This window comes from Mustela lutreola, chromosome 3 (genome assembly GCF_030435805.1).
Source record: "Mustela lutreola isolate mMusLut2 chromosome 3, mMusLut2.pri, whole genome shotgun sequence".
In the NCBI taxonomy this organism is placed as follows: domain Eukaryota; kingdom Metazoa; phylum Chordata; class Mammalia; order Carnivora; family Mustelidae; genus Mustela; species Mustela lutreola.
This window is the reverse complement of record NC_081292.1, coordinates 55,791,842-55,814,099: the sequence shown is the minus strand read 5'-3', so window position 1 is coordinate 55,814,099 and position 22,258 is coordinate 55,791,842. Positions and strand designations below refer to the sequence as shown.

At 35.3% G+C, this 22,258-nt stretch overlaps 1 protein-coding gene and 1 long non-coding RNA gene across 3 annotated transcripts in view; one reads left to right on the top strand and one right to left on the bottom strand.

Moving 5' to 3' along the window:
* The window catches only part of LOC131826684 (uncharacterized), a 111,052-nt gene that overhangs the window by 11,715 nt on the left and 77,079 nt on the right, over positions 1-22,258 (bottom strand). The window contains exon 3 of the long non-coding RNA XR_009351702.1: positions 3,406-3,479. This is a non-coding gene — a long non-coding RNA (uncharacterized LOC131826684). The remainder of the gene's footprint in view (positions 1-3,405; positions 3,480-22,258) is intronic.
* PKIA (cAMP-dependent protein kinase inhibitor alpha) overlaps positions 1-22,258 on the top strand; it is a 94,276-nt gene that overhangs the window by 43,623 nt on the left and 28,395 nt on the right. Inside the window, exon 2 of one of the 2 annotated variants that reach the window (XM_059166169.1) lies at positions 19,843-19,982. The exons of the other annotated variant lie outside the window; for it this stretch is intronic. The gene's annotated coding sequence lies outside the window, so the exon portion shown is untranslated. The remainder of the gene's footprint in view (positions 1-19,842; positions 19,983-22,258) is intronic. 2 annotated transcript variants of the gene reach the window in all.

The following is a 22,258-nucleotide window of genomic DNA, read 5'->3' as shown; positions in this document are numbered from 1 at the left end:
TCATCCTTAAACAGTCAGACAAGGTCAACAACAGAATCTTGGAAAATAGCCAGTACATCAACAAAACAAACACAATGGACTATTTACAGATATTAAGTTCATATAGGCAGCAGAATACAAGAGTTGGGGGAAGATATGGGAGAGCTACTTTACAGACCTAGCAAAGAAATAGTTTCAAGAGGTGCCTCATATTAAACTGTTGAGAACCAACAACAGTAACCAAACCTGGCCCCAGTACTTGGTAAAGTTGTTACTTATAAAGAAGTTGGAAGCAGTATGAGTCACAGAAGTGGATTCATGGGCCACACCCACACTGTGTCCTCTATTCTATTTGCAAAACAAAGAGAAATTGATGTAAATATTTTAATTTCAAGTAAGTGAAACAGTGGTTTTTAATCCCACCAGTTGATGCCAGGCCAGGTTTTCTATTATGCAACTGAGGATGCAGTCCCAAAGTACTGAAAGCAAAGTAGTAGAGATGATACACTTTTCCTCCCATGAAAATACCGCTTTTATTAATAATTCTAAAGGAAAAGAAAATTTTTATCAGAGTATACATTAGAAAAGCATCACATTTAAATCTAGAAACTTAATATTGACATAAGAAACAAGTAAGTTTAGGACGATAGAAAGTCACAGAAATCTTCAATGAAGACTTTGCACCTTCAGCTGAGATTTGTTAAATTATAAACAGAAATGGAGAAATCTCTGCAATTTGTATTCCATTCATGATTCAGGGAAACGACTTCGGAGTTTACTAGCATGAAAAGTAACCTGCTGGGGAATATAGATACCACTAATACACTAATACAGAAACAATGATATAAGATAGAGACATAATTTTTTGTAGCAAAGGATTTCACCAGCTTTTTAAAAATTTTTTTTTTTAAGATTTTATTTATTTATTTGACAGATGGAGATCACAAGTGGGCAGGCAGAGAGGCAGGCAGGAGGAAGTAGGCTCCCTGCTGAGCAGAGAGTCTGATGTGGGGCTTGATCCCAGGACTCTGGAATCATGACCTGAGCCCAAGGCAGAGGCTTTAACCCACTGAGCCACCCAGGCACCCCTCACCAGCTTTACAAGAGAGGATTTTATGGTTGACACCTGGATCATCTTATAGTTATACCCATTAAAATTTTTAGATTATGTGGAATACCTAAATATATGGGGCACCTAAATATATACTTAGGAGAAACAGCCAATCAATTATATACAATATATTACAGTAGTAAACATTTGATTTTTGTCAATCAATAATTTTGTGGTCTTTTTGAAGAGCCTAATTTTTAAATAAAAATTGTTTCAGTTTGGGAAGTGAGAAGTTTAAAATAATATCAGCTAGATTTCTTCAAGGTACTTTCTGATGCTCAAAGTGGGCAGGCTACAAAATGGTGCATGGCCAAGGCCATGTAGGAATGTGCCTGTTTCTTGCAGTTTGAATTATATTATACATTCTGTAAGATACAGGGGCACACAGTATAAGTTGGGTGTAACCTTCAAAACTTCTGTGTCTAACTGACTAGAATAGACCTGAGGCAAAACTACAATGTTTGCTTAAGTTTCATCAAACTCTACTTTCTTAGTCTTTCCCCTGTGAGTCTATCATTCTATTCCCTCTGTTACCTAATACCCTCTGCAGAAATCTAATGCCCTCAAGTTCTCTTCCCTCCTACACATCATCAAAATTTGCTTTTGGATCATTCAAGCTAAGGGAAAAAATGACTAAGATCTTAAGGTACAATGGATATTTGAATTTCAATGGGAAAGAAAGATTTAGGTTCAAGGGATGAGGTTTGGAGATAAAGGGGTGAGAATTGACTGTCAAGCATCTGTTAGTAGATGGGAAGATATTTTTAGGCATTGGATCTTTCTTGTATTTCCAATCATAAGGCTAGTCCTGCAAGCCATATATAGTTAGAGAGAAGTGATTATATGAAATGATCAAGATACCAGTAAATAAAAATAATGTCTTCGGAGCTCATAAATAAGATGTAGATAAACTTAAAGAGTACACAAAAATTGCTCCCTGTTTCCTGAAAGCAAACTAGCTAGCAGAGAAAAGGAGTTTGATAAACTGGCCTTGGTGTTGGTGAATGGCAAGAAGAATTCAGTGTGAAATTACAGATGGAAAGTAGGTCAAATGATATGTGTGTATATTTCCATGTGTGTTGTATAGAAGCCATCTCTGTCATCTAGGAAAAGGCGTCCAAAGTTAATGTACTGAGAAAAAACTATAAAGTTTGACATCATTTTATTGCTAAATTGGGTCATATTTGAGAAATGAATCATTGGCAATGACTTCTTTGAAAGGTCTCCTAAGGCTATTGATTTTTTTTTTTTTTTAAATGACACTTGTGCAAGGAGGTTGTTCTCAAAGGACACAGAAAATACTACTTGTTAAGGATTTTGGCAGCAGTAGTTGAGCAAAAACTATAATATGATAGAAAGCACAGTTTTCTTTGTCTCCTTACAAAGTTAAAATGAAAAGTGAAAAGACTTCTAAATTTTATTTCATATTAAGCAATTATGTAAATTAAAACAGATTGATTTTACAACACATATGGTTATTCATTCAGTCACCAAAAAAAAAAAAAAAAAAAAAAGCCAAAACAAACACATTTGCTTTGAAATGATTCCTCAACATGAATGTATTTCATATTTAGAATCAGATAGCAAAAGGAGACTGTTTCATTTACACGGATCAGTATTTAGTAGTTATTGATCATTATTTGTGAAAAACAAATTAATTTTCTAACATTCCATCATTTATTATTTTTTTAACAAAAGTAGGCTTTTATTTTTTCTTGTCAAATGTTTCTTCGTTAAGAAGTGAAAAAAAAAAGAGTTACCAATTCTAAGCAAGTCAGCTCCTTGATTTGCCTGGTGATTATGAATATGAATAGAGGCTTTCTCTATGGTACAGTAAGTCTTAATCAAAAAAAAGACTGGCTCTAACATATTCTACAAAGGAAAGTATGCCAAGACATAGTCAGCAATCTTTTTAAAAATTTTCTTAAGTTTAAAAATTATTATACTTTGCATGAATTCTACATTTCTCCTAAATCATTTTTACCATGGAATACATGATGCTATAATACTAAATTTATGAATAAAGTTTTATAGGTTTCATATATATCCATATCTTATAATGGTAACATTTAAATCAAACAATAAATTGTTATTGTTTCACAAACTAGGAGATAATTGCTCTGATAACAAGCAAAAGAAGCTGACAGGAAAGATAGATTTTCCGCTCTTTGCTCTTTATTGCAAGACTGTTTACTCTACTTAGCCAATTAATGGCAACACATGACAAAATTTTCCTGACTCCTGATTAATTAACTATAATTTCACTGGCTTTGTTACTGCTCAAGCTCCACTAGTTCTCTATGTGATTATCTTACCTTACTCATCATATTTTCCTCTTTGACCTTCCTCATATTCAGAAACCCTGTGTCATTAACTTGTCCAGTAATACCTGTTATAATCAGAGAAAAAGCAAAGAGGAATGAATATAATGCCAATATAACCATTAATTAGAAGCCATGTTTTAGGGTATTAAAATGGAAGAGGATTAGAAATGATAGTTTAGTTTTAGGAAAGCCATATAGTATATAAATGGAACCCCAAATGGCACCAGAGATAATTTTCCAGAGATTAAATATATCTGATACACATCCAGTTTGTGCCTATGGATGAACAACTAGTAGTAAAGGAGGCCCAGAAACATTTCTAGACAAATGAGGTTAATAAAATGAAGTAATAATGGTACTATTTACCTCAAACATTTCTTAGGCTTTCTTTGCCTATTATGCTAGAAATTATCTGACAGTATTGGAGTAAAAGCATTACAGTGACTTCACCATTTTGGATCATGAACAAAATAACTCAGGGTAAGGAAAGAAATGAGTAAAGCAAGAAGAAAAAAGAGAAATAAAAGAGCTAAAACATTATTTCTTGGCCGTCAGGTGCTAGGAGAGTTTACTTGTGCTTACTTAATCTTCATAATGCTATTGTCAGAATGTACCCATTTTATAGAAAAGCAACTGAGGCTGTTTAGCTACAGGTTGCACTTAATTATCTGCCAGGTTTTCAAGCCTGTAATGAGGACAGTCAGGGCAGGAATTTCAGTCCTGGTCATATCATAACCTGGTGGAGATACCATTCTGTAAGCTCAGAGTTTTGATCCAAATTTTGACATAAAATATTGTTTGTCTTTCTTGAGGATGATAGTCTGTGTTCTAAGAGCAACTATAATTCTTTACCCTGTAACAATTTTTCTGAGTTATTTGTGCCAACTAAAAGGTTTTGATTGGTTTTTATATTAACAAAGCCCTGGAATTACATGGAAAATGATGTGAAGAGTTATTTATTTGTTCAGTTATTTTTAGGGAAGGGATACAGAGCCGTTATCAGATTCTCAAAATGCAATCAAATATTAACTAATAGTTTATATTAAATGATGTAATGAATACTTCTTCTAGACCCAAATGCTATAATAATTATTGTTATTAAGATTTTATTTTTAAGAAATCTCTACACCCAACATTGGGCTTGAACTCAGAACCCTGAGATCAAGAGTCACATGCTCTACCGACTGAGACTACAATTATTTTTAATCTATACATATCCCTCAAATCTCTATTATCTCGATTTAAATGAGGCATAGAGAAGTCCAAATAAGTGACAGAGTTGGAATTGAAATTCAGGTCAGTTTCAACTTGAGAACTACTAATTCTATACCCTGCAGTGCCTCTCATCGTAGATAATCAATACATGTCTGTTTATTTCCTTTACCCCATTAAGGAATCAAAAAGTAACGAGTACAGATTGGTTTTAATGTAGATGCTAGAATAAAAATGCCAGCCAGCAGCTACTGAATATTCATATTGTACTTGAAGCTGAGCATTAAGTACTCTATAGGCATTCTTTTATTTAATCTCACATATATATTACCTACCCTCTGAAGTAGGTTGTATAAATGTGCTAAAGTGATTGAAATAACATGATCAGGTACCAGCAGTGAAACTGAGAACAAACTTCCTGGACTGATGGTTGAGTTTTGACCAAGACATTAAGAGAAGGCATGAGCACTGGTGAGAGGACTAGAAAGCTATTCATAGTAGGAGAAAGCACTAATGTAAGCACTGTACTGCTTTGCTTAAGAACTGTGGACCCTCATAAGGGGAAAACTGGACTTCTAATGAAAACTGAAAGGTGGTTTATTCTTGCAGTATGAAAAAAATATAAACTGGTATCTCTTGATCTCTTCATGTTTGAACATGACTGTTTTATGGATGTGTTGAAATAATGGATCCAAATTCTCTTTCAGATCTTGAATAAATGTTTGTATTACAGAGATAGAGTCCATGGAGCTCTCCTCCCAAGTCTGTAAATACATCCCCATCTCCCTATCCTCCTTTTTGAAGTGTTTTACACTCTGTGAAAATAGAACTACCCTATGTCCCAGCAATTGTACTACTAGGGATTTACCCCAAAGATAAAAATATAGTGACCTGAAGCAACACCTGCACTCCAGTGTTTATAGAAGCAAGGTTCGCAATAGCCAAACTATGAGAAGAGCCCAGATTTCCAATGACATGTGAATGGATAAAGAAGATGTGTTATAGGGGTGCCTGGGTTGCTCAGTTAGTTAAATGTCTGCCTTTGGCTCAGGTCATGATCCTAGGGTCCTGAGATCCAGCACTTTCCTTGGCCTCGTTTAAGCAGGATCGCAGAGTCAGGGAAAGGGTGACTGAACTGCGGCTTCCTCCCTCCCATGCTCCTTCTCACCCTCAGTCTATTTCTCTCTCCCTCACTCCCCCTGCTTGTATGCACTCTCTCTCTCTCTTTCTCTCTTTCACTGTCAAATAAATAAAATCTTTAAAAGGAAAAAAGATGTGGTATATGTACACAATGGAATATTACTCAGCCATCAAAAAAACCTTGCCATTTGCAACAACATGGATGGAACTAGAGGGTAATATGCTAAGCAAAATGAGTCAATCAGAGAAAGACAATTATATGATCTCAGTCATTTGTGGAATTTAAGAAACAAAACAAGATTAGAGGGAAGAGAGGGAAAAATAAAACAAGACGAAATCAGAGAGGGAGAGAAACAATAAGAGACTCTTAATCACAGGAAACAAACTGAGGGTTCCTGGAGGGGAGGGGGGTAGAGAGATGGGGTAACTGGGTGAGGGACATAAAGGAGGGCACATGATGTAATGAGCAGTGGATATTATATAAGACTGATGAATCACTGAACTCTGTCACTAATAATACGTTATATGTTAATTAATTGAATTGAAGGAAGGAAGGAAAGAAAGAAAAAAAAAAGAAAAAGGAGAGGAAAGGAAAGTAATAAGGAAAGGAAGGAAAGAAAGTGTTTTACACTCTGGAAAAAGAATAGCAATAACAAACACAATTTCTTTTTATGTATAGTTATTATTCATCTAGTCAAGAAAACCCAGCTTGATATATTTATGCCAATGTATAAAATGAAGTTTATAACTCATGCCAAAGTATAAAATGAAATTTATAATTCATTTAATTAGTTCTTCCTATAAAATTGTATTTATTCCTACAGCATATATTGTCACATGAAGATTTTTGGTATTATTATGGTATCAGTTTGATACCCTAGATCATCTGAATGTGTTCTCCATTTATGTGTTTGTTTGTTTGTTTGTTTGCTTATTAGAGAGGGAGGGAGAAGAGTCAGAGGGAAAGAGAGAATCTTAAGCAGGCTTCATGTCCAGTGCTGAGCCCCGTGTGGAATTTGGTCCCAAAACCCTGAGATCATGACCTGAGCTGAAATCAAGAACCAGATACTTAACTGACTAAGGCACCCAAGTGCCCCTGTGCTCCCTGTGTTTAAATAATAACTCACACAAATCTTTCTGAAAGAATATTATAATTAATCCCCCTAAATAATTTATAATTCTGTATGCTCTGCTTTCACACATATTTGGCATCATTTTTACTTTCACTACTCATTTAATGTGTTTGCAAGCCTTTTGTTAAAATACCTGGTGTACAGGTCGTTTCCTGATTGCCATATGTGGAATACTGACTCAGTTTGCATTTGAGAGTTACTAGTGTTTACAACTAACAGAGTCTTTGGACTTGAAGGAAATACAGTGCTTCCTTTTGTTACTCTCAGAAAAGAATATTTGTAAATCTCCATTACTGATTAAAGAAAACTGATTTATTATTGTAAATTTGACACTTTCTTTTAATCCAACCACAAAACATTAGTCTATAAGCTATTAATTTTATTATATATAACTATATTATAAGTACAACTATATTATAAATTAACTATACTTTTTTCTCCATCAAAGCAAAAGAAAATAACATTCTGTAAAAAAAAAAAAAAAAAAAGAAATGGTTTTCCTCTCCTCATCTTGAGTCATTGCTCTCCTCTTCTTTGAAAGTTAGTTCTGAGTAAGATGTATTTATAGCTCCTTGAAATCTTGGCAAAGCCAGTTTAGCCATCCCTTTGAGTAATAACTCATCTTATATTGAAATATCTTAAACATATGAAGAATAATAGCTTATGTGATAAGTATTACTGATGTGGAGACTTGATTCATCAAGGAGAATATGTTGGAAATAGAAATGGACAGTGGCAGAAAAAAAATTATTTTTAACTAACATTACCTTGATATTTAGACCAGTAGCTAAGAAATAGTGTGAAGAGCATAAAAATAGGTTTTATTCATTTCAAGAAAGTAGGATATTTGCACATCATTTAACATTTATTAGGCATGTTCCTATAATCTGGAAGGTTATATGCATCATTTAGTTTAAACGCATTCTTTTGTAGTAGCGTTATCCCTGTTTGCAGATAGGAAACAGAAAGATTAAGAATGTTACCTAATTCTACTAAGTAGGAAAACTTAAACTGATCTAATTCCAGAGCAAAGCTCTTTTCTGCCATCAGTGGGATTTTTATCTCTGAGAATTAATGAACTCTTACCAGCTTTCTTCCAGAAAAATGCATAAAGAAACAACATGAGGGATGATATATCATTAAATGATTGGTGGGTTTGGAGTTGCTTCTACTGATAGATCTTTTGCAAAATCACTTTCCTCTGAGATAGAATGCTTTAAATATTTTCTCTGAAGACTTTCCTAAATTATACATATCAGAAAACTATTTTGCTTCGGAGCTCCTGGGTGAAGCCAACTCTTCTTTCTTTCTTTCTCTTTCTTTCTCTCTCTCTTTTTTTTTTTTTTTTTTTTTAGATTTTATTTATTTATTTGCCAGAGAAGAGAGACAGCGAGAAAGGGAACACAAGCAGGGGGAATGGGAGAGGGAGAAGCAGGCTTCCTGCCGAGCAGGGAGCCTGATGTGGAGCTAGATCTCAGGACCCTGGGTTCATAACCTGAGCCAAAAGCAGATGCTTAACAACTGAGCCACCCAGGCATCTCTAAGCAGCCAACCCTTGATTTCTACTCTGGCCTCAATTCTCGGTCCTGGATTCAAACCCTGCCTCAGGCCTCTCTCAGCCCGGAGTCTGCTTGAGGATTCTCAGGCTCCCTCTGCCTCCCCTTGCTTCTGCTCACACACACGCTCTCCTCTAAATTAAAAAAATAAATCTTAAGGAAAAAAAAGAAAAATGAGAAGTGTTTTGTTTGTTTGTTTGTTTTAAATTACACTTAGATGCCAGTATTGAGTATTGTATTATATACCTATATATATATATATATATCCTATATATAGTATATATATAGTATATATACTATATAGTATATATAGAAAACTCATCGGTTATATATAGGATATATATATATATATATATATATAAGAATTATATATATCTATGTAATTCTAATATAGTGTCTTAGAATCGTTTCTGGCACATGAAAGCATTATAGAAGTACTGATTACTGCCATTAGTATTATTATGAGAACTAATGTTGAGAATAATCCTTCATATAGTTGTATATTCCATTGAGGATAAATAAGACTAATAGAATATTTAGAAATCAGATTAAAGAAGGGGAGCCACTAAAATATACTGAGATAGAAGGTTATGAGGTTGTAAAAGCATAAAAGCATAAAAATAAAGTTTTCTGGTTTTGTTTTCCTTTTTAAAGAAGGAAAGAACCTAGAAATATGAGGACAAAAACTATCCATTGGCTATGCTGACTTGGAGACAGCTGGTGACCTTTATAAGTAAAATTTCAAGGCAGTGGGCAAAGAGGTTGAGGTTAGAGAAGCCAGATGGAACTAAATTATAAAGTAAATGGGATGTGAGAAAATGGAAACAATAAATGAAGATAATTTTCAAAAGCTGAGCCATGAATTGGGTAAAGAAGATAGGCAGGGATCAAGGGACATGTTGCATGTATACTTTTTAACATTTTAAGTAGAAGTTACTAGTCTAGAATAAGTTGAATTTTGATGGGAATAATTCATAAGGAGTATTTGAGTTGTAGAGAATGCAGTGCTGTGAAGTACTTTAAAAGATGAGAGAAAATGGAATACACACTATGTGTAATGTGAATAGCTTTTTAACTTCAATTCTTAAAACAAAAGGAAAGATCAGTGCAAATGCTAATGAATTAATGGATTTGACAGTAAGATATTTACTAACTTCTATTTGCTTAATGATATGAGGTGATCATCTTCTGAGAGCAAGAGAGGTAGAGAGGATAGAGGGAAATTTGAGAAGATTGGAGAAGATTTGTATAAAAAAAAAAGTCCTTTAAGAACTAGAAAGAACTTACTGTTAAGTCAGAGCCATATTTCCAGTCTTAAAAAACCCATCTGAAATTAGTAATCTTTCATTTATTGGAATACCAATTTTCCCTGTCATGTGATATTTTTCTCCAGCTACCTGGTTATAAGTTAGCAAGAGACAACAATGTGAGAGATGACAGTCAAGAAAAAATAGAATTAGTATTTTTTTGAAGATTTTATTTATTCATTTGACACAGAGAGAGAGCTCAAGCAGGTAGAGGGAGGCAGAGGGAGAGGCAGGCTCCCTGTGTGTGGAGTTCAGTCTGAGGATCATGGGATTATGACCTGAGCCAAAGGCAGATGCTTAACCAACTGAGCTACCCAGGTGCCCAAAATACAATTAGTATTTTAAATACATATGTGATGTTGAACCTCAGTAGTTATCAAAAAATTCAGAGAAATGGAACATGAGGTTTATTAATTTAGCAAAATCAAAAATTTTATATAATATCTTATGTTGGCAAAGATCTTGGCAATATAATTTAATCTGATCTTTTGAAAAGTAATTTGGTAATGTCTAGCAAGATAAAAAATGTCAGAGGTTTTACACATTAATTTTAATTTTGGAAACTTACTCTAATAAATTATATTTAGAAAATTATTATATAAATAAAGGTGTTCACTGAAATGTCATTTTTAATAAAAAAATTTAAAACATCTTTATAATAGTCAACAATAGGGGAATGTTTTAGTTAATTATATCTCCTTCTTAGGAAATTACAGTTATTATAATTTCAAGACAATGCAGCAAACTAGGATGTTTAATGATGAAAGAATGAAGAAAGCAGATTTTAAAATTGTGTCCACCTTGTGACAACTGTGTAAACATAAGAATATTTATTATAAATTAAACCAAAATAAAAATGTAAAAGCCCTGTAACAGTTTGGGGAATTTTCTCTTTGTTTCAAAATAAGTTTTAACATGGTCCTTTTATAATTTTGCTTTTTGAGAGGAGTAGTGAAGGAGTTTTCTCACCTTTTCTTAAGACTTTCTGGTTTTCATATCGTGTTTCATTACATAGCTTCAAATAAAGTCAACAGTTCTATCATCAGAGACTAGATTTATTTTACAGTTCATATTTCAAGTTATTTGGTATAAAAAGACCTGATGCACTTGTAAGTGCTTTAAAAATATTTCAAGATCATTTTTTTGTGTGCTTAATCTTTCCTAGTATGGATATTAGGAAGACTACTTAAAATTGCTAGCCGTTCATTTCTTCGTTTCTCATTTTTATTCACCTATATTCATAGAAATGATAACAAATGAGTCTGCAGTACATCTGCCAATTTCTTAAACCCTCTACTATCCACATTATGAAACCGCATTGATATGAATGCTTCCAGTATTTTCAGAGCTCTTCAGTTACTGAATTATACTTTGACTCTCTGTAATAATTATCTTATGTAATGTAAAATTTGGACTCAGCTTCTGGAAGCCTTTTAATTTCTTAGTTTAAGAGTGAGAGATCCTTAATTCAGTATTATGATTAATGATTATTTGCATAGTTAGGAGTTCTAAACTAACAATTGTTGGTTGATGGATACCTGGCAGTACTCTTGTCATGTCTCAGAAGTTCCCTGTTTAAACTCTTTCTCAGTCTCTCTCTCTACCTCCCTCTCAATCTCTCTCTCTCACACATACACCCACCCACACAGACACACACAGACACACAGACACACACACACACGTATTATACTTAGGAGCACAGGCTCTATGTATACTTTAGGAGCACAGGCATTATAAAGTCTAAAGTTATAGTTCCAGTTCTGTTGTTTCTGGGCCTTTCATTTTAGGTGAGTAACCTAATCTGTGAGCCTTTTTATTGTCATCTGTAAAATGGAGATTTCAATGATAACAATCTTCAGAACATCCCTAATCATTTTAGAGCTCCTTTTACAGAGTCAGATACAAAGCAGGCATTTTATATGCCTGATTTTTATTACTTTTTTATTATTTAGGTCTTGCTTTTCCCTGAGTTTCTGAGTCTCCATAATGAAATGCAATTTCCAGTAAATTGAGTAACTCTTGTTATCAGCAAAGATTTTACTGAGTTGATTACTTTTCAGCGCAATCCAGATTAGTTTTCTATATTTTTTATTTTTATTGTTTTTGCCTTATGTAGGTGTTCAATAAAGATTCATTTAATAAATAATTGAATAGATGACTGCATGGATGAATGATTAAATGCTACTTCTTGAGAAGGTAGAACACATGACACAGTGGAACAGATGAGAAAAGGATCTATGGGGGAAAACATGGCCAACTCACTTTTGTGTCCAGGGTCAGACTAAAAGAACTGCTTTGTTTTGAAAAATGCAAAGGAGAGGGGCACCTGGGTGGCTTAGTTGGTTGAGAGTCCACCTCTTGATTTCAGCTCCAGTCATGACCTCACGGTCCTGGGATCAAGTCCTGTCTAAAGGCTCCTGTACTTTAGACATTGCCTACAGCATTTAAAGGAGAGTCTGCTTGAGGATGCTCTCCCTCTGCCCCTTCCCCCACTTGTACTCACTCTCTCTCTCTAAAGTAAATAAATAAACCTTAAAAAGAAAAAAAAGCCCACACAAAGGAGAACTTGTTAAATAACGTACTTTAGGGGTGCCTGGGTAACTCAATTGGCTAAGCATCTGCCTTTGGCTCAGGTCACGATCCCAAGGGTCCTGGGACTGAGCCCCACATGGGACTCCCTGCTCAGTGGGAAGCCTCCTTCTCACTGTCCCTCTAACTGCTCCCCTTGCTCATGCTCACTTTCTCTGTCAAATAAATAAATAAAATCTTTTAAAAATTAAAAAATAACTTACTTTAACTACTTTTAAAAGTTAAGCATTAAATTCCCTGATGATTTTTTATTTGGCACCAATGAAAATAATGTGGGATTAGCCATATTAGAGATAAGAGTGCTGAGGTACAATCACATTAAATGAGATTATATACTCTAAATAAATTTATGGGACATTTCTGATGGTCTTTTCTACATGCTATTTTGCCCCAAATTAAAATGTTTGGTAATCTAGCTATAAAGCTATATGTCATATGACATTAAGTATCTACCGTGTCAAAGATTTCCCTTGTGAAGGTCATATTTTGTCATGGAATGGATTTAGAAAAGTAACATGCCACTATCACTGGTAGCTACAAGTGCCAACAAACATTAGTTTAAATTGATGAACATACAATTAAATGATAGTAACATTTTCTTATTTTTTTAAAGATTATATTTACTTATCTATAGAGAGAGAAAAACAGAGAGAGGGCAAACACAAGCAGGGGGAGTGGGAGAGGGAGAAGCAGGCTTCTTGATGAGCGGGGAGCCCAATGTGGGCTTGATCCCAGTACCATGGGATCATGACCTGAGCCAAAGGCAGATGCTTAATGACTAAAGCACTCAGGCACCCATTTACTTATGTTTAATGGGAAAAAGTGGGTAGGGAATGTATAACAGCAAAGACTTCATAGACTGAAATACTAATACATCATTTTGAAAACATAATATATGTTAACCAAAATTGTTATGTCTTCCATTAATATTTCACTGTACTTTAGACATTGCCTACAATCATCTCTGCCCTCTGAAGTGGGATCATGGCCTTGGTACACATTAGTCATATAAAAGATGAAGCACTGAAAAGAATTCAGCATTTAAAGACAATTTGTGCTTCTTCCAAAAGATGATACCAAGAAGCATTGCTTATTGAATTGGAATTACAAATCCTTTCTTTCAGAGTTAGTTTTTTCTTTAACACCAATATCAATGAAAGTAAAGCGAATTTACATCCTCATTAAAAATACAGGCACATAATGATAAAACAAGAAAACAACTTTTTTTCATAGACATTATTTTTTAGAACAGTTCTAATTTTACAGAAAATTTGAGAGGATAGTATAAAGTGTTTCCATATACACTACACTCGTTCTCCTCTGTTATTAACAACTTATTTTAGTGTGTTACATTTGTTAACACTTAAGTAACAAATATTGATACATTATCATTTACTAAAGTATGTACTTCAGTCAGATTCCTTCAGCTTTTACATAATGTCCTTTTTCTGTTCCAGGATTCTATCCAAGGTAATACATTACATTTAGTTGCCATATATCCTTAGGCTCCTCTTGATTTTCTTAGTTTCTTAGACTTTCCTGGTTTTGATGATCTCAAGAATTTTGAGTAGTATAAATCAGGTTTTTGTACAATACCACTGGTGGAATTTGTGTGATGCATTTCTCATGATAAGATTAGGATTATGTGTCTAGGGGGAAAGACTGCAGTGTAGAAGGGCCATTTTGTCAGATCACATCAAGCATACATACTCTCAACATGATTTATGTATGACTGCTGAGGGTGACCTTGATCATCTGGCTGAGGTAGGGTTTTTCAGGTTTCTCTATTATAAAGTTACTTTTTTCCCCACTTCCATACTGTACACTTTGGAAGAAAGTCATAATGCTTAGCCCACAACTAAGGAATGGGGATCTTTTTTCTTTAAGATAGTCTAGGCTCATCTTTTATATTTACCACCCCAGCTCTAGCATCAGTCATTTTTCCTAGATCCTTTTATTGGGAAGGTAGAAGACTCTAAGACCAGGATAGAAGGTATGCTCATTGCTGCTAGGGTGTCATTGTTTCTAAGTCTTTTTAGCTGACTGAGCAAAGAAATATATGTGTTATACTAACCATGTATATATGCATATTTATAAACATTTCTATATATAACCATGTGTGCCTATATTAAGCTAATTATAAAGGTATACTGAAGTTTCCAACTCTGATCTATTACCATTATTATTATCATTCTTGCCTCATTCCTTGCTTATTTTTAAATTTCAAGTCCAACAAAACACTTGACTTTTAAAGGTGTAAAAATCAGCACTTAAAAATATATATATATTTATTTATTTATTTTTAGAGATAGAGAGGCAAGTGGGAGTGAGGGGGCAGAGGGAGAGGGAGAGAGAATCTTAAGCAGACTCCTGTTGAGCATGGCACCTGATGCAGGGCTCAATCCTATGACCCTGAGATCATGACCTGAGTCAAAATCAAGAGTTGAACACTTAAGCAATTGAGCCATCCAGGCTCCATTAAAAGTGTGAAAATTTGCCCTTCTTACACGTGTAGACTACCAGACATTTGCTCCCTACAAGATAGAGTAGTTCATTTCTCCCTTCTCCTTATACTTAAAACTGGTTTAAAACTTAAAACCTTGAACATAACATAACAAACAAGAATAGGAAGACACTGAAAGATGGAAATAAGAAGGTGGACTTACTAAGGACCTTGTGACTTGAGGAATAATATGGTGATGACTTCCTGTTTCCTACTGCTTCCCATTTATCCTGCACAGTGCACTGCAGGAACCTCCTCCAATTCATAACCACCAACAAAACAAGAGACAAAAAAAGCTTCAAGGAAATCTGGTTTCCTCAGCCAAAGTATGAAGAAAAGGGTTGCTAACAAAAGAAAACCATTTTGGCAGTACATATTGTGCTCAAGCCAAAATGCAATGGAAAAATTGCACCTACCACCTATACCCCCCGGTTTCAGTAGGACCAAGTGAAGAACTGATCTTCCACACCATCTCACTCTTGGCCCTTCAAAAGCAGGCAGCACTCTGATTCTTCTATGAAGGTTATTTCAGTGTGGTCCATCAGTGAGCTGAGCCTCCACACCTATCCCTCAGCAAAGAAACATAAGATAGGGCTAATTAACACTAAACTGCCCTCACATAGTCTTAGGGTCCAAATTGGGAGCTTAGCCTCCGCTTCTACTTGAAATCAATAATAACAGAATGTTGCAAACTGGAGATAGTAGGCACTCTGCTTTCCCCGATGCCTGGTGTCAGTGAGACCCAGTAGGGTGCTGAATACCTATATCTATCCTAAAGCAACAAAATAAAATGAGGTAGCACAAAGCAGGGCTAGCTGGCAGTTCTCTTCTTCCCACCCTGGCATCAGTAGAGAGCTGAGCCTCTACCCACAACCAGCATCAACAAAATGGAAAGAGATGGTGTGAAGAAGGACAGTTAAGACTTCACTTCCACCTCCCCTAATGTCAGGGAACCTGTTGGGGAGATGAACATCCAGTCCCACTTAATGGCAGCAAGATGGTATGAATAGTCCCACTTTGGGGGACAGGTATTAGCAGGGCAAGAGGAAACCTGAATTTCTATTCCATCTGTCTGCAATTAAACAATGTGAGTGCCCACTTTTGCTGGGATATTGTCAGTAGGGCCCAGTGGAAAGCTGTATATACTTACTTCCATCTCCAATCCTCATGCCACATCTCAATACAGGGGTCTTCTTGCTTAAAATAATAATAAGATTAAATAGCATTCAGAGCCATGTAATACTCAAAATATTAAGATATAATTGAAAATTATTCATCATCGCAAGAACCAGGAAATCACAAAATGAATGAGAAAAGATCAACAACATGCACCAACACCAAGATAAATCAGATGTTAAGATCATCTAACGAGGATTTTAAGCTATCCTGTAAATGCTTAAATAAGCAATTACACACTCCTTGAAATAAATGGGGGGAAAATAGAATATGTAAGCAAAGAACTAGAAGTTACAACAATAAAAATAAATGAAAATAGATATGGGGTGCCTAGGTGGGTGGGTTAAAGCCCACCAGTGGGTTAAAGTGGGTTAAAGCCTCTGCTTTCGGCTCAGGTCATGATCTTAGGATCCTGGGATCTAGCCCCACATCGGGCTTTCGGCTCCGCAGGGAACCTCCTTCCTCCCCTCTCTGCCTGCCTCTCTGACTACTTGTGATCTTGTCTGTCGAATAAATAAATAAAATCTTAAAAAAAAAAAAAAGAAAGAAAATAGATAGAATGGAAAAAAACAACAACCACAGTAAAAATCTCCTTAGATTGGCTCAAGAGTAGAGAGGAGATGACAAAGCATAGAATCATGAACTTGAGAATAGATCAATAGAATTCATCAAATATGAAAAATAGACTGGAAGATGGAGGTGATGAAGGAAAAGGATTTCAAGATTCTGTGGAACAATAACAAAGGAACTAACATTCATATTACCAAAGTCCCAGAATGAAAAGAAACAAGACTGAAAGAGTATTCAAAAAGAGTGACTAAAAAGTCCCCAAATTTTTAAAAAACATAAATTTGCAGATTTAAGAACCTAAGAAATTCCAAAGAGGGTAAGCACTAAGATATCCATGCCAAAACACATCATAATTAAACTTATAAAAAATAAAGACAAAAAAAAATCTTGAAAGCAGACAAGGAGAAGCAATATATTACTTATAGAGAAACACCAGTTCCAATGGCAACATATTTCTAAACTGAAACTTGGAGCCTGGACATTGGCATAACATTTTTCAAGTACTGAAAGAAGTGTCAGTCACAAATCCACAAATTTTATATTTACTTAATTGTTTGACTTATATTAATGTGCTGCTAATTAATCTCTCTATATCCAGAATTGCCATCATCCTTCCCCAGCGTTCCAGTCACAGTGTTTCCAGAGTGATCTTTCTAAAACTGAAACAAACAAGCAAATTTTTCTTATAAAAACAACTGCTCATGTTATTTGAATCAACTTTTCTCTTTCTTCTAACTTTAACTTTCCAGTTAAAATCCTTGGGCAGGGGTTGGGGGGGTGGCTGACTCAGGTGATAAAGCATTTAGACTCTTATCTCAGGATTGCGAGTTGGAACCCCATGATGGCTGTAGAGATTACTTAAACTCTTGAAAAAAAAAAAATCTTTCAGTAGATTCCCATCTAAAGCATGGGGACAGCACCCGCGGACAAAAAGTGTTGCACTGGGGTCATGAGGAGTGCCCCATTATGTACTTTCAAGTTGGGAGGGGCTAGGCATAAGTCTCTAAGAAATTTTGGAAGCAAGGTTTCCAGCACCTTGAGGGAGCTAGCTATTGTTGGGAAGAGGTCATTTATTCATGTCTAATAAAACCTGAGTAATGAGACCCTTTCAGATGTGTATCGATAGGCCATATGCTTGGGGGATGATTGCCAACATGTATCTTGAATGGGGGAGGGTAGAGTTAAAGGAAGTCTCCAAAAGAATTTATATATGTTAAAGTAAGCTTATAGGATCTAGGGGGCAGGCTGGGAGTCGGGCCAGTATTGCCTTTTGCCCTTAGCAAAGTCTCAAAAATTAGGCAGTTGAGTCCCTAGAAGAATGTCACTCTGCCTTTTTCAAGGACTTGTCAATGGCTGTAGGTAGTAAGGAAATTTAATAATTTTTCTTCTGCCTTTATTTCCCACATCATTAGTATCTTAGACTTAATAAAGATTTAGTAAAGGAAATTGTTATTGATACATCAGTGTTTAAATTCCCCAAAGTCAAACCATTAACCCAAGGACTTTTTTTTTTCCACTTGAACTTGCGAGCTAGTCATTAATACCTACCCACCCCCCTTATCAGATGCTGTCAGTGCTCCTGTCCTCTCTCCCTCAGCACCCATCATTATGTATATACTGATAAAATCATGCTGTTACCTGTAATTATCTAGCTTAGAGCTGGCCAGAAGTGTCCAAGAGTTAATGTATCTGGGTGTGGCTTTCAACCATGATAGAGGGGGTTTGGAAGAGAAGTACTTCAAGTCTCTTACCCATTACTGGGATAACTCTGAGTCATGCTCTATATCTCACAGAACTCCCTTGAAGGACAGTAGTCCCCCCATTACTCTTCAGTAATGCACCACTGTTAGCCTCCTTCTATGCCTGTATTCTCAGTTTCTACTCCACTTCAGAGTTTCCTGGGACTACCTCCCAGATAAACAGTTTGCATTCAAATTCTTTTCTCAGGTTCTGATTTAAGAGGACTCAACCTAAAACAATTTCAACAATGTATAGCCTCTTAATAATCCAGTGCTCCTTACAGAGCCATCACTGTAAATGTACCAAGGCATGGCACATTATGTCACTCTTCCAAGATCCTAATGTAAACATACAGGAAAGAACATGACTTTGAAGAGAAAAATAATTTATATGAGAATGGACAATGGATAAAGGAAAGATAATATAGTGCCATTTGTTTTCCATTAATGATGCTGTGGATTCTTTTTTTTCTTATTTTCACATAAGATTTTTTTTTTTTTTCAGCGTAACAGTATTCATTGTTTTTTGTGCCACACCCAGTGCTCCATGCAATCCGTGCCCTCTCTAATACCCACCACCTGGTTCCCCCAACCTCCCACCCCCCGCCCCTTCAAAACCCTCAGATTGTTTTTCAGAGTCCATAGTCTCTCATGGTTCACCTCCTCTTCCAATTTCCCTCAACTCCCTTCTCCTCTCCATCTCCCCTTGTCCTGTGGAATTTATGGGCAGATGGTCTGTAACAGGTGTGACTATAATTTGAGGAGACTGGTTTCTCAGCTACTCAGAAAACTGCTAATATTATTTTAGAAGCACAGCTTTCTTTACTTGCAGTTTTTCCTTTTACCTTAATGTCTATTTTTCTAAATCACTGACCAGCAGTCAACAGATTTATTCTTTCCCTACCACCCCAGCACAAAAGAAACGTGTGTGTGCCTCCCCTGAGACACAGACACTTCTGTGTGCATCAGTGCTTGAAAAGACAAGTTTATGGTGCATGTGTGCAATGGATATTACATATTAAAGGTCTCTGAAATATATTTCTGTTAAATGTGTATGTTTATTTTATGAATAATTAAATTTAGTCAAATTAATAATTTACTAAAGATCTAGATGAAGACTGAAGAAAGGAATAAATTTTTTTTAAATTTATAATCTTTTAATAAACATATAATGTATTACTAGCCCCAGGAGTACAGGTCTGTGAAGGAAAGGAAGTAAATTATAAAGAAAAAGAAAATTTGCCCTTTTTGCCTTTTGTGTTTAATAGACAAAGGATAATGGCTTTTTTGTTTTTGGATTTTTTTGCTTGGATTGAAAGCCCAGAATGCAGCCTGTACTCTTGTCATAATATGTTCACTTGTGAGTATTCAAACCTATAAACTGTAGATTTCCCTTAAGTTATTATATTGTTTAGGAGATCTATGTTTGGACATTTACTTAAATTTTAAAATTGAAATCTCTAATAACAGATAATGTCCCTTTTTTCGCTGTCTCTATTTCAGGTTATTGAGTTTCTGGAAGGCCTGGTTTTCCAGAGGAGCAGTTTCTGGTAGAAGTCTGAAGGTGTGATCCACAAAAAAAAAAAAAAAAAAAAAAAATCAAGTATAGCCAATGAATTAAGGACAAGAAGGTTTCCAATCAGGTAGGAACACTAATCTCACACATTCAACCACCTTAAATAAAGTGTGCTGATGGTTGGATAGAACTACTTGGAAAAAGATAGATATATAACCTACAAGAAAGCTGTTTGCAATTCCCTTGGCAGTTGTGGTGTTTATCAGAGAGTACCTTGGAGGAAAATGAATACAATAACAGTATGATGTTTTTTTCCATTTTTAGCTCCTTGTTGCCTAGTACATGTAGTGATCTTGGTGACTGGCTTAATCCTAGGAGGTTAGACATGTGGAGCAGCAGATAAATCTCTTTGTTACTTTCTCCTAAGTCAAGTCATTTTCTAGGTTGTCTTCATGATCTTCTAGTTGCTAATTTAAAAAATGGCCATGATGACATCAAGTAGTCTTTTAAGTGAGGAGCTGCTCCAGTTAGTTTTGTGAGGAAATCAGCTTGGTTCTTGTTGGGATACATCTATTTTTGTTCTTGGCAAAATGTGACTGCACATAGGAGTTAAAAGGGAAGAAAATGGGGCATGGGAAAGAGGACCTTATTTATTTATGCATGTCAAAATCCCACTAACAATTTTATAATTTCATTAGCAAAATTTGAGATAAAAACTTAAGGCAAAAGGAATAATAAAGATGTCTCATTCTATGGCAAGACAGAAGGCACTAGTGACATCAAAATCAGGGTCTATCCATTTCATTCGCAGTTACATACTCAGTATTTAGCATATCACATGATCCCTACTCAGTACTCAATATAAGACTCCTGGGGAATAACTTACTGATGAATGAATGAAAAAAGTTAACATGTTAGAAAATATTTTTTATCCTGTATTTCCTTGTGTGTTGACTTCTGTATTCTCAGGACCTAGCACTGTAACTGACACATGGAATGTAAGCAATAAAATTTGTTGAAAGAATGGATAAGTCCCCAGGATTCTAAGTTTAATTGTAAGACCAACACAGACCCCATATTTGTGAGGATCTATGGCAAAAGTATCCATGAGATGAAAGCCTATCACACTGGTGATATAGCTGAAGAATTTATCTAGTTTAAAATTTTTTTAGTACAGTTGACACACAATGTTACATTATGTACAACATAGTGATTGACATCTCTATAAGTTACCCTATGCATCTCTATAAGTTACCTTATTACAAGTGTAGCTACCATCTGTCATCATACAATACTGTTACAATATCATTGTTTATATTCCTCATACTGGGCTTTTAATTCCTGTGATTTACTCATTTCATAACTGGAATCCTGTGTCTCCTACTCCCTTTCACTCATTTTACCCACGCCTTCACTCTCCTTTCCTAGGGCAATCATCATTTGTTCTATGTAATTATAGTTCTGATTCTGCTTTTTGTTTACTTGTTTAGTTTTGTTTTTTTAGATTCTACTTATGAGTGAAATCATATGGTATTTGTCTTTCTCAGTCTGATTTATTTCACTTAACATAATACCCTCTAGATCCACCCATTTTTTTCTCAAGTGGCATGATCTCAACCTTTTTGATAATTGCGTAATATTCCTTTGTGTGTGTGTGTTGCATCTTTCTTATTCATTCCTCTATTGATCGATACTTAGGTTGCTTCCATAATTGGTTACTGGAAAAAATGATGCAATAAACATAGGCTGCATATCTTTTCAAATTAGTGTTTTTGTTTTCTTTAAGTAAATACTCAGTAGTGAAATTATTGGATTATATGGTATACCTATTTTTAATTTTTTGAGTAACCTTCATACTGTTTTCCACAGTGGCTGTACCAATTTACATCTCCACCAATGCACTAGGGTTCCTTTTTCTCCACATCCTCATGAAAAACTTGTGATTTCTTGTTTTTGATTTTAGATATTCTGACAGGTATAAGCTGACAGCTCATTGTGGTTTTGATTTACATTTCCCTGGTGATTATTATGATGTCTAACATCTTTTCATGTGTCTGTTTGTCATCTGTATGTCTTCTTTGGAAAAATGTCTATCTAGTCCTCTGCCCGTTTTTTGATTGGATTGTTGTTTTGTTTTGTTTTTTAATATTTTAAAAAAGATTTTATTTATCTATTTGTCAGAGAGAGAAAGAGCATGAGGAAGAGCATGAGGGACAGCACAAGCAGGGGAGAGGCAGAGGGAGAAGCAGACTCCCTGCTGAGCAAGGAGCCCGATATGGGACTCAATCCCAGGACCTTGGCATCATGACCTGAGCCAAAGGCAGTTGCTCAACTGACTGAGCCATTCAGGCGCCACGGATTCTTGTCTTTTTGGTATTGAGTTGTATAAGTTCTTCATATATT